The sequence below is a fragment of the Rhagoletis pomonella genome, unplaced genomic scaffold, assembly GCF_013731165.1.
Source record: "Rhagoletis pomonella isolate Grant_MI unplaced genomic scaffold, Rhpom_1.0 Rhpom_scaffold_00010, whole genome shotgun sequence".
Classification (NCBI taxonomy): domain Eukaryota; kingdom Metazoa; phylum Arthropoda; class Insecta; order Diptera; family Tephritidae; genus Rhagoletis; species Rhagoletis pomonella.
This window is the reverse complement of record NW_023458564.1, coordinates 20044409-20054833: the sequence shown is the minus strand read 5'-3', so window position 1 is coordinate 20054833 and position 10425 is coordinate 20044409. Positions and strand designations below refer to the sequence as shown.

Below are 10425 nucleotides of genomic sequence, written 5' to 3'. Positions count from 1 at the left end.
CATTCTGTCAAAATCACAAACAGCGGATTAGCGGTACCGCGATTGGCGCAATCTCTATTTCTCTCAATCGTGGTTCAAAGCTCTAAAAATTGGAGCGTTAGAAGCATAGAGAGTACGGACACGTTCAGTGTAAAAAATATCAGTATTACGAAGGGTTCTGTTAACAATATGGAAGCAGATGCATTCAAGTAAATAAGGTGAATCAATCACACTCTTAATTATGTCAAAGACAAAGGTGAGCAGGAGAATTGTTCTTCTGATGAATGATCGGAGCGCAAAGCGTAAAAACGTTTTTTGAACCCGCTCGAGCCTATTAATGTGGCACTCATAATAAGGTCTCCAAATAAAGCAAGCATATTCCAGCTTGGAACGTACAAGCGACGTGAACAACAGCTTTAACTTATAGGGATCCCTGAAATCAGAGCTAAATGGGCGAATAAAAGCACGCACTGAATACGATTTAGCAATGTTGTATGAAATAAAAATTTCGAGTCAAAGACTACACCTAAGTCAGTTAACTCATTACGAGTGGATAGTCGAGTACCATCAATATAGTAATGAAGTAATATTTCAGTCTAAATGCAAACCTTTACTTATTTTACTCCTTGCCTATTAAATTTGTTGTCTTGAAAATTCATATTTTTTATTAAAACTCTATTAAGCTTTGTAACCCCCAAATCGCAAATGATAAATTTTGAGGTCTTAATATGTAATGCTGACTTCAATATAAAGCCGCAAATATCATATCTTCAAAGAGGCGGTCTAAACTTCATCGTAAGCGTGTATCTAAAAGCGAACTAAGGACTATTGAAAAAAGCGAAATTCGGAAAATGCCACTTAGGGCCATTTGTGATAATGACGATAAAATGCACTTATATACATATGTATATACATATGTGTTGCATATTGCATGTCCTTGCATCTGAGCACGAGTTAAAATTGCATACGTATGTATTTATGTACAGTGGTGTACAAAACAAAAGCAACGAATTTAATAAATTCATGTTATTGCCATATTTCTTTCAATAAATACCCAGAAGTCATCTTAAATAAATGTGTTTCAATTGCCACTTCTTCGCGAAAACCTCTGAATTAAAAAACTACACACGTTTTATTCTTAATAATCTCTGTGAATCTTAAGCGGTATTGAAGATAGTGAATTCTCTTTTGTATATTATAGATAGTTTTCCCACTTGCTTATTAAAGCTTCTCTTTGAGATAACGAAAAGGTTGGAAATAGTGTTTAGGTCCGGCGAATTGGTAGGATATTCGAGAAGCAGAACTCTACTACCCAAAAGATAGTTTTTAATAAGCTTTGGTAGAAGGTCTTAAATCGTTAAAATGCTGAAATTCCCACCGAAGCGTCATATTCCAGTCAACATTTTGGAGAATTTTCGTCTCTAAAATATGTTTAGATAAAAAACGGTCCATTATACCATAAATCTTTTGAAAAGGGAGGACGATCTTTGCATAAAAACAGTTTTATACCATGTGTCCGCCGTTTGCCTGCTTAACACACATCCTACAGGTAGGTGCACCAAGACGTTCACCTCTTCTGCGTCCAACCGTTCACATCCCGTCCAATAAAAGTGGTTGACAAATCATTTTTAGACTGAATTTCGATCTTGTGCGCCTAATTGGATCGTGGAGAAGTGGAACGTACTTTTCTTGAAGCTGATGTAAAATTCTATATGATTAATTCTGAAGGGATGTAAACTACCCGCCGAAGTAGAGGTTAACGTCTTAGTCCAGCGATCGCAGGATGAGTGTTAAGCAGGGAAACGGCAGAATTATGGTATAAGGCTGTTTTTCTATCCTCCCTTCTCAAAATCTTAAAGGAATAATGGACCAATTCTTATCTAAAAACATTTTAGAGACGAAATTTCTCCCCGATGTTGATTAGAATATGACGCTTCATTGATAGTTTAAGCATTTTATTGATACAAAAGCATACCAAAGCTTATTAAAAACTATCTCAGGATAGTAGCGTTCAAATTCTCGAGTATCCTACAAAGTCGCCGAACTACAACCTCACTGTGAGCCTGTTCGGTATCTCAAAGAGGAGAGTTTCAGGCCAACGCCCTTGCAATAAGGATAACTCTTCCAAGCTTTAATAAGTGAGTGGGAAAACTATCTACAATATACAAAAGAGAATTCACTATCCTCAATACCTCTTAAGATTCACGGAGGTTATTAAGAATAAAGGATATTCTATAAGCTATTGCTTTGTTGCTTTTGAGCCAACCGAGGATGGACCAGTTTTTGTTCTAGAGGTTTTCGCGAATAAGTGGCAATTGAAACACATTTGTTTAAACGGACTTCTGGGTATTTAAGAATTAATAATCAAATTTTTGTAAACCTGTTTATTGAAAGAAACACAGCAATAACATGAATTTTACTAAATTTATTGCTTTTGTTTTCACAACACTGTACATAGTATCTGCATTCATATGTATATATAAAAATGGAAAATATTGTCAAAAACATTGGTTATTGCTGTTGCTAAAACTAAATTTTATTTTGCATTTCCCTCCTCACATAAACAACAATTACTAAAATAAAAAATGTTCTCGATAAATTGTAAAAACCAAAAGTAGTAGTTTAGAGGTTCCCGCATAAGTATACATATGTATGTGCATAAATATTTACATATACAGATTTTATTTTATATTCTAGTAATTATAAATGTATAGAAATTTAATGTAATTGCAACCTATCTGTGGTAGTTAAATTTTAGTAACAATTTATCATATGTATGGTACATACATACATACATACATATATATGTGTAATAATATAACTTTAAGTTGAAGAATAAAATCAAAGAAAAAGTAAAAAATTAAAAATGTGATTTTATTTAAGGTAAGCTAACATTATACGAACCAATTGTCGAAATTATGGGTATGAATAACTAAATCCTGTTTTTTTATTGTAGCAGTCTTATTGATTATTTCCGCATAGAACCGTATTCCGAGGAGATCTACTCTCCTGTCATACCTGAGGAATGAGGCGGAAGGCTGGTCAATGAGTATTGGAGTGGGCACTAGGTTAGGCTTCCCTTTGATGCCCATTTTCTATGCATCTCCGCAGGCGAAACCTCCGAATTAGGAACGGGAGATTGCGTGAAATCACTGATTTATGGGTCGTAAACGTATCTGGCAACGCTATGGGCATTATATTTGTCTATGTGAGACGTCTTATGGTCCGCCAGCATATCTTAACCTAACCTTCCGCTCAAACTGCCCAGCTTTAGCAAGACTACAGTCTAGAAGCTCTCCGGTCCACCTTCTGCCGCCTGCGAAACTTCGTTCTTGGCATACAGTCTTTCTCGCTATAGCTTAGGAGCAGTGTTGCCAGGTCTTCGGCATGAGAAAACGTCCCTCTTGGTCTGAAAAAACGTCATTTTCTACCCAAATCCGTCTTTTTCAAATGTATGCACAAAGAGTTGTTCTTATTAAACTTTCATTGTATACAAATGTACATATGTACGTAGGGTATATTAAAATGTCATTTGCTCACATTTAAAATTCATTCTAAACTGGTTTGAGATCGTTAATATAAAAATCATTTTATACATACACTTGTGATCAGTTCATTAAGTCATCGATTTCGGCTGTTTCTTTTTTGTTTATTTAATGTTTATTATTTTTCCATAAAAGCCTAGCTCATTATATAACAAACAAAATATAAATCCACATTTCAGACTTTGTGCAAAAATTATAAAAAATTGGCAAAATATCAGCTAGATTTCCAACCTTTTATTCAGATTTTTTAGAATTTTTTTAGTATGCAGGTTGATAGCCCATTAAATTCCAGGGCAATAATGTGCAAGTTTTAAGGTGCTAAAGAAACATTTGGTTAAGTGATTTGTTGTCGAAAAAGCTAAATTACGTTCTGTTAAGAAGGAACATAGCAATATTTCAGCCTTTTTACGTTCATTACATTTTCAATAAGGGGCCCCATGCGACTAATTGTGTCATTTTTTTTATGCGCTTAAATACGGGTTAAGTCATCTGTGTCGAAAGAAGAAATATATTTGAAGCGTCTGCTACAAAAAACAAAGCTTGTAAAGATTTATTAAGAAAATAATTCAAAATCAGTTCTACTTACAAGATTTAGTAACAAAGAAAAATTACTGGGAAGTTAAAAAACGTAATTTTTTACACAAAAAACGTCCAAACGTCAACAGGATACAAAAAACATCCAAATGACGTTAAAAACGTCAACCTGGCAACGCTGCTTAGGAGTTACCGTTCATAGTGGTAAATATCACAAATGACCAAGAGTATTCCTGTTTGAGGCAACCTCTTTAACCTAAACTAATCTAACTAATAATGATAAAAAAAGTTGTTCTGATCTATCGGTTTTCAGGGCATAGGATAACCAAGATCTCGGTAAAGATTAACCTGCTAGTGGTAGTTCTAAGTATGCGATTACAGTTGCATGACTACCCTGCAGGGAGTGACGTTAGCTTATACCTAACTTTAGTCTGTTTACGCGAACACTAGTGCTAACTATTAACTGTGTATTTTGTTCGAAAAAAGCTAACTACTTTTGTGGGGCGATGGCCGCAAAAAAGTCAGACCTGGATACCTCTGCATTACATGTCAACTAACTTGTAACTAACTGCTTTTGGACATAAAATATCAATAAGAAAAACAAAATATTTTTTTGTTTTTTTACTTTTTTATTTACTTATTTATTTACTTTATTTTATTACATTTCATATTTGTTTACATATTCTGCTCTGGGTGGCCCCATATTCGAACACCGTCAGACATAACTTCAAAATGATAGTATAAAATTTCGATCTTCCTTTTATTTGTCCTGAATACGAAAAAGAATCTGCGAAGTTCAGAAAAAAAGTGTATTGAAAGTAATTTTTGTATGAGAATATTTAATAGAAACTTGTAAAGAAAACCAACTCCCGATTGCGTCTGCATGACTCCTGCACGACTTTACAATTCACTTTAAGTTGGTTTTGTCATAGCTAATTAAAAGGGAGGTATTAATCGAAATCTCGCCAAAAAGCTAACTATAAGTTGGTTAGTTTTAACAATTGATAATTTTTCACTGCAGGGTACGTTAAACTAATACTGGTATGTCTGCGTTCGCGACACTAAGGAAATATGAGTGACCCATGTAAGGGATCTGATCAGGGTTGCCACTTTGGTAAAATGTTACCAAAATTGGTAGAAAAAATTTCGGTTGGTAAAAAGGTAAATTTTGTCCCATTTTGGTCGATTTTTGTTGAAGTATTTTGTTTGAAAAACAATTAAAACTTTTAGAGACCGCTTTATTTTTCTTAGTTATCTTTATATTATAAATTTCCTTCCAAAAGTGTAGTCTACTTTATTGCGTTTATTTTCGCACACTTTAATGCACACTTTATATAAATGCACGTATAAATGTATATCGATAAAAGGCGAACGTATCGTGCTCCACTGAAAACTCATTTTACTTCAATCCTGAGGAGCTTGTGATTGTCTAAATATGTTTTTAATGATTCTTTTAATAGAAGGAAAAAATGGACAGGTATGTAATTACACACAATGATTGTTGGCGCAAAATTCAAAAATCAACGGAATTTTTTATCAATGGAAATTGTTAAATGAAACAAAAAACGGCAAAAGACCTACTTTCGTCGATTTAAAGGGAGGAAATTCATAACGCCCACAATTTCGGCTTTAAAAATTATTTTTCTTTTAGTTATTTACTTCTAATAGACTGTATAATTACGGTTTCAAAGGATGTACGTGATTCCATAAGTACAATATTATATATGGGCATTTCCAGGGGACGGTCTTTATAGTCAAAAATTAAAAGTAATACATCTATGTTAGTTATGGTCGAATTTGGTTTATTTCTTCAATGTGTATTGGTCACATATGCAGGAATATTTTTGCAAAAAATTTACTCGTTAGGTGGCGCCGGGGTTGAAATATTTTGCAAGCCCGTATTTGTGGACCGATTTCGTTAAAATTTATGACGTGCATGATACATAGCAAGAAATGTATTTACAAAAAATAGTCCCGCTCGATGGCGCTTTAGTTGAAATATTGACTAATATAATTTGATTTTTTATATCTTCGCACCTTTTTTCCGGCAGTTTCCACTTTTTGCATGAAATATATTTTTTTTTGAAATTTCAAGACCCTGCCCCCTAATTTTATTAGTTTTTTTGAGAAATATTATTGCCTATTTTTATAAGTTTTTTGAATGTCATTTAGAAGTCGCGACCTATCGACTTGACCGGTCTACACAAGCGATATATCTCTTACGATGTTTCGTACGCGAGTGCCCATAGCAGCTATAGACGTGCACCTTTCTTTACGCCTATTTCAGAAAGTTTGGCATCGTTGTTTTACTCACCTAATTACAACATCAGTAATCTGCGGTTTTTGATCCTCACACCAAGCACGTATTTGATGACACCTGTATCCTTCGCTCTCCCACCACGAACCCGACATGAGAAAAATCCCAATGAGTAAATTTGTGTTACCAAAAATACACAATAAATGCGATTTCTTTACCAAAGGTTTACTTTAAATCGACTTTTTTTTAATTGTGCAATTTTGTGCGAATTCCTACTATTGATATTAATACAGATGATCGATTAAAGATTCCTCAAGAGATCCAAATCTAAAGGAGCGCAATTGACATGTGCGGATAAGGTTGAAAACTGCAAAATGATGTTTTTACTTAAGTTTACAATGTGTAAAACGAAAAGTATACCCAAGACTAGGCCCGGACTCAAGAGGGTGTTTTGGGGGTTTAGACCTCCCCTTGTTGGAGGGAAATATGCATAAGAATTTGCCATCATTTATGTAGTTTAAGATAATAATGGTAAAAAGTATTTTAAGATTTCAACAATTTTTAATGGTTCATATCCCAGTAGCAGCGGTTAAGATTTCTAATGAGGAGATGTGGTGATCTCCGAAATAGTAACTATGACTTCTACCTATGGGTAAATTATTGTTGTTTTTCCACAACATTTTTTAATTAGAAACGTCCTCAAGCTCAATAAAAATTTTTGAATATAATTGTTAAAAGGCCATAAAAAACCAAAACAAATTTCATGATATCCGTAAAACTTGAAATAGCCTAATAGTGAGAAAATTGTTTTTCCTTGCAATTAGGGGAACGAAGGGTATTGTGGATTCAGTGGCTAATGTGAACAACCTATTTAAAAAAACCCGAGTCATTTAAAATTGCGATTCAAACACAAATGAACTCTGTGAAGGGAAACCAATAAATATATAAAAATATTGCAGTCAAATAGTATGCAAAATATAGTATGCATTGGGTTTTGACCCAATTCGATAAAAGCATAATTTTATATTTTATTATTTTTATAATTTTCTAGAATCATGAGAAAGATATATTTTTGTACAAGAATTTAATGTACAGTTGGTGTACCACAAATGTCAAAGACACTTCTTTTTGACACCTATAATAAACGTTCAAAAATTTTGTTCAACTTGTTCCACAAAAATAAAATAAAAGCATATAACAAGTGACTAAGTGGTCAAGTCAAAGTACAGGAATGGTATTTTCAGAGATAATAGTCGAGAGTTCTAAATATCTTTAATTTAAGCCAGGAAGGTTCTATCACCTTTTGTTCGTTTGCTAGAGCTTCTTAAATATTGCAATATCGGTCCATATTACCGTTCGTTCCCCTATTTAGTTATAGTTTTGCAAAATGATTCAATGAATACCATCATGTATGTATATGCAGGCATAGGCAGGTTAGGTTAGGTAAGCGGGCTGACACCGCATGTGGAGGCACACTTGGACTCGACTGAGCTGTCCGTTGTGATGCCCTCTGAGGGGGAGGGAAAGAAGGGATGCAGGGAGGGTAGGGGAAAGAGGGAGGAAGCTATGGGAGGCTTAGGCAGAGAACGAGTACACAATGGGCTAGCCTTTAACAATATTCATCATGTTAATGTTGATTCAGTATTAAAATAATTTGTATCTATACCTCGGTGAATTCCATGCAGTGAAGCCAACTCGAATTTCAGTTTACATGGGGAAGCGGAGGGGATGAACTGTTTTCTGTGAAGAATTTTTTCGGTTTCGCTTCACTAATTTCATAATGATTTAAAAAAAAATTGTGTTTAAATGCCACACCCGTCACTGTGCAATCAGCCGTATGCAGTTTTGTAACTCCTCAATTCTTGTATAATAAAGTTTCAAATGGATAAAAATTACCATTGATTTTTTATAATTTTCTTCGCCGCATTTGCTTTCTATAACGTATAAACACAATTTATTTTATATGGAAATAACCGCAACACCTTCGGCAAAAAAATTCTAAAACGAAAACTTTTACGTACTTGAACTTTTTTATACTACAATTGACTGGGCTACAAAACTGCATACTGAAAATTTTTCTAGAAAATCTAATTAAAAAGCTACAAAGTTTTAGATAGTTTGCTGATTTTTATATCCGAGCGCACTTGTGCATAAGGGTATATTAACTTTGTTCGCATAACGGTTGTTTGTAACAGCCAAAACGAATCGAGATAGATATAGACAAATGTATCTATACATAAAGGCCGGTCTACATAGAACTTTCGCGTTGGCGTAGGTTTAACAGAACGCACGTTAAAAATATGCATGCTACCAAGAATGATAGAATACAAGATTGCGCCAATCGAGCTGAGAGCAACTGGCCGTGACGTCAAAATATACCAGAATGAGAGAGCAAGACGAACTCGACAAGAAAAAGAAGAAGCATCGAACAAAAGGCAGTATTGTCAAGTTTTGAATTTGAAAAAGCACCAAATTTTTATTGGTGTATTTTATGGACTTTATATAAATACATAATTTTATTGTAAGGATGCCGATTCAAATTAATAAAAATCAAAGCTTCTTGCACAACGGTCGATTTCTTGTTGCATGATTGAAGGTGCTGCACATATTTCGTTGTCGCTTATGATTGTCACTGTGCCATGATTTTATTTAAATTTTTGTAAAATTGCTTAGCACACTTTCGATTGCTATAAATTTTGCTTCCATTTTTTTAAGATTTTCTAATTTGATTTCTTCAAACTAAAAGCAAAAGCACTAAAAACACATCAAGCACAAAACTCTAAAATTTTCGCGTTTTGAATACCCACTAAATTTGGTGCGAAAAGCATAAAGTTGGCAACAGTGAATGTAAACAAAAGTATAATATGACGTCAGCGATTGGGTGGATGCTGTCAAATCGACGAAGAGAGGGTTAGCGGTCCGCGAATGGCGCGACCTTTATTTTCTGAATCGTGTATCAGTAGTTCATTTGGCTCAATATTATGACAATGCAGCAAGAGTTATTTAATATAAAAAATCGCCTTTCCATACGATTTTTGTGTACGTTTTTTCCATTGATAACTACGATATCTTTTATTTTTTTTACTTTTTGAAGACAAAAATTATACAAATCCAGCAATTTTAGATATTAATATCGTTCTGAAAGAACCAAGTTCTTAAAAAATCACGATACAACGGATTACTTAAATGAAGTATTTTAAATACTATTTCACAACGAATAGTAGTATAAAAATTAAGATCGGCAGCACTGAAAATAAGCATGCCGATCTTATCAAAATCACAACAAACACGTCGCTACCATGAACGAAAGACACAAGATCACGTAAGAACAAGAGAGGGATAAAAGTCGATTTTTTTAGCGGGTTCTACGCCATCTTGTTTCACTGGAAAACGAGCGAAAAGTAAACAAAGCAAATAAAACAACGAAAACCAAAATTATTGTCAGCCACTTTAAACGCACAATTTAGGTAAAATGATGCAACAAAATGCTTTAAAATGTGTTGTCATGTTGAATTAACTCTTCTGTACTTGAATAAAAGTGTAAAATAGTGGTGCTTGTGATGTAAACAAAGGCTCAGCTGACGAACCCGCTTTCGCAAACTTTTTTCTCAAAACCAGTTACAAATACAACGTCGCGTTCTTACGTGATCTTGTATTTTTGGTTCATGCGTCGCTACTGACAACACCTTGTTATTATTCCACCATGCTAATTTTCAAACTCAAACAACAAGAATTGTGAACAATTTAATTTTTTTATTTTCAATTTTATGATTTTAAAATGTTGGCAAACGTCAGAAAAAAATCATGGCCGACGAATTGAGAGAATTAATTTACCTTGTAATATTTTTATCATGGTATGTATGTATGTGTTATATTTTTTATGCCCACTGGGAAAATAGGTAAGCACCCTACGAGGTAAGCCATGTTTTCTTTCAGTTTTTAGTACCAAAGTTGTCATCATGGCCAAATTCTGAATTCCTACTTACATAAGGCGGCCACGTCTATGTTAAAATAAGGGAGATTCGTCGGCACCCTGAAATTGTGCATATGGAAACTGTGCATACGAAATAATGCATATGAAAAAAACCGAAATAATGCATATATGCACAG

At 34.0% G+C, this 10425-nt stretch overlaps 1 long non-coding RNA gene across 1 annotated transcript in view; it reads left to right on the top strand.

Annotated features, from left to right (window-relative positions):
- Positions 1-10425, top strand: part of LOC118746152 — a 17439-nt gene continuing 7014 nt past the window's right edge. The window contains exon 1 of the long non-coding RNA XR_004993784.1: positions 1-2273. This is a non-coding gene — a long non-coding RNA (uncharacterized LOC118746152). The remainder of the gene's footprint in view (positions 2274-10425) is intronic.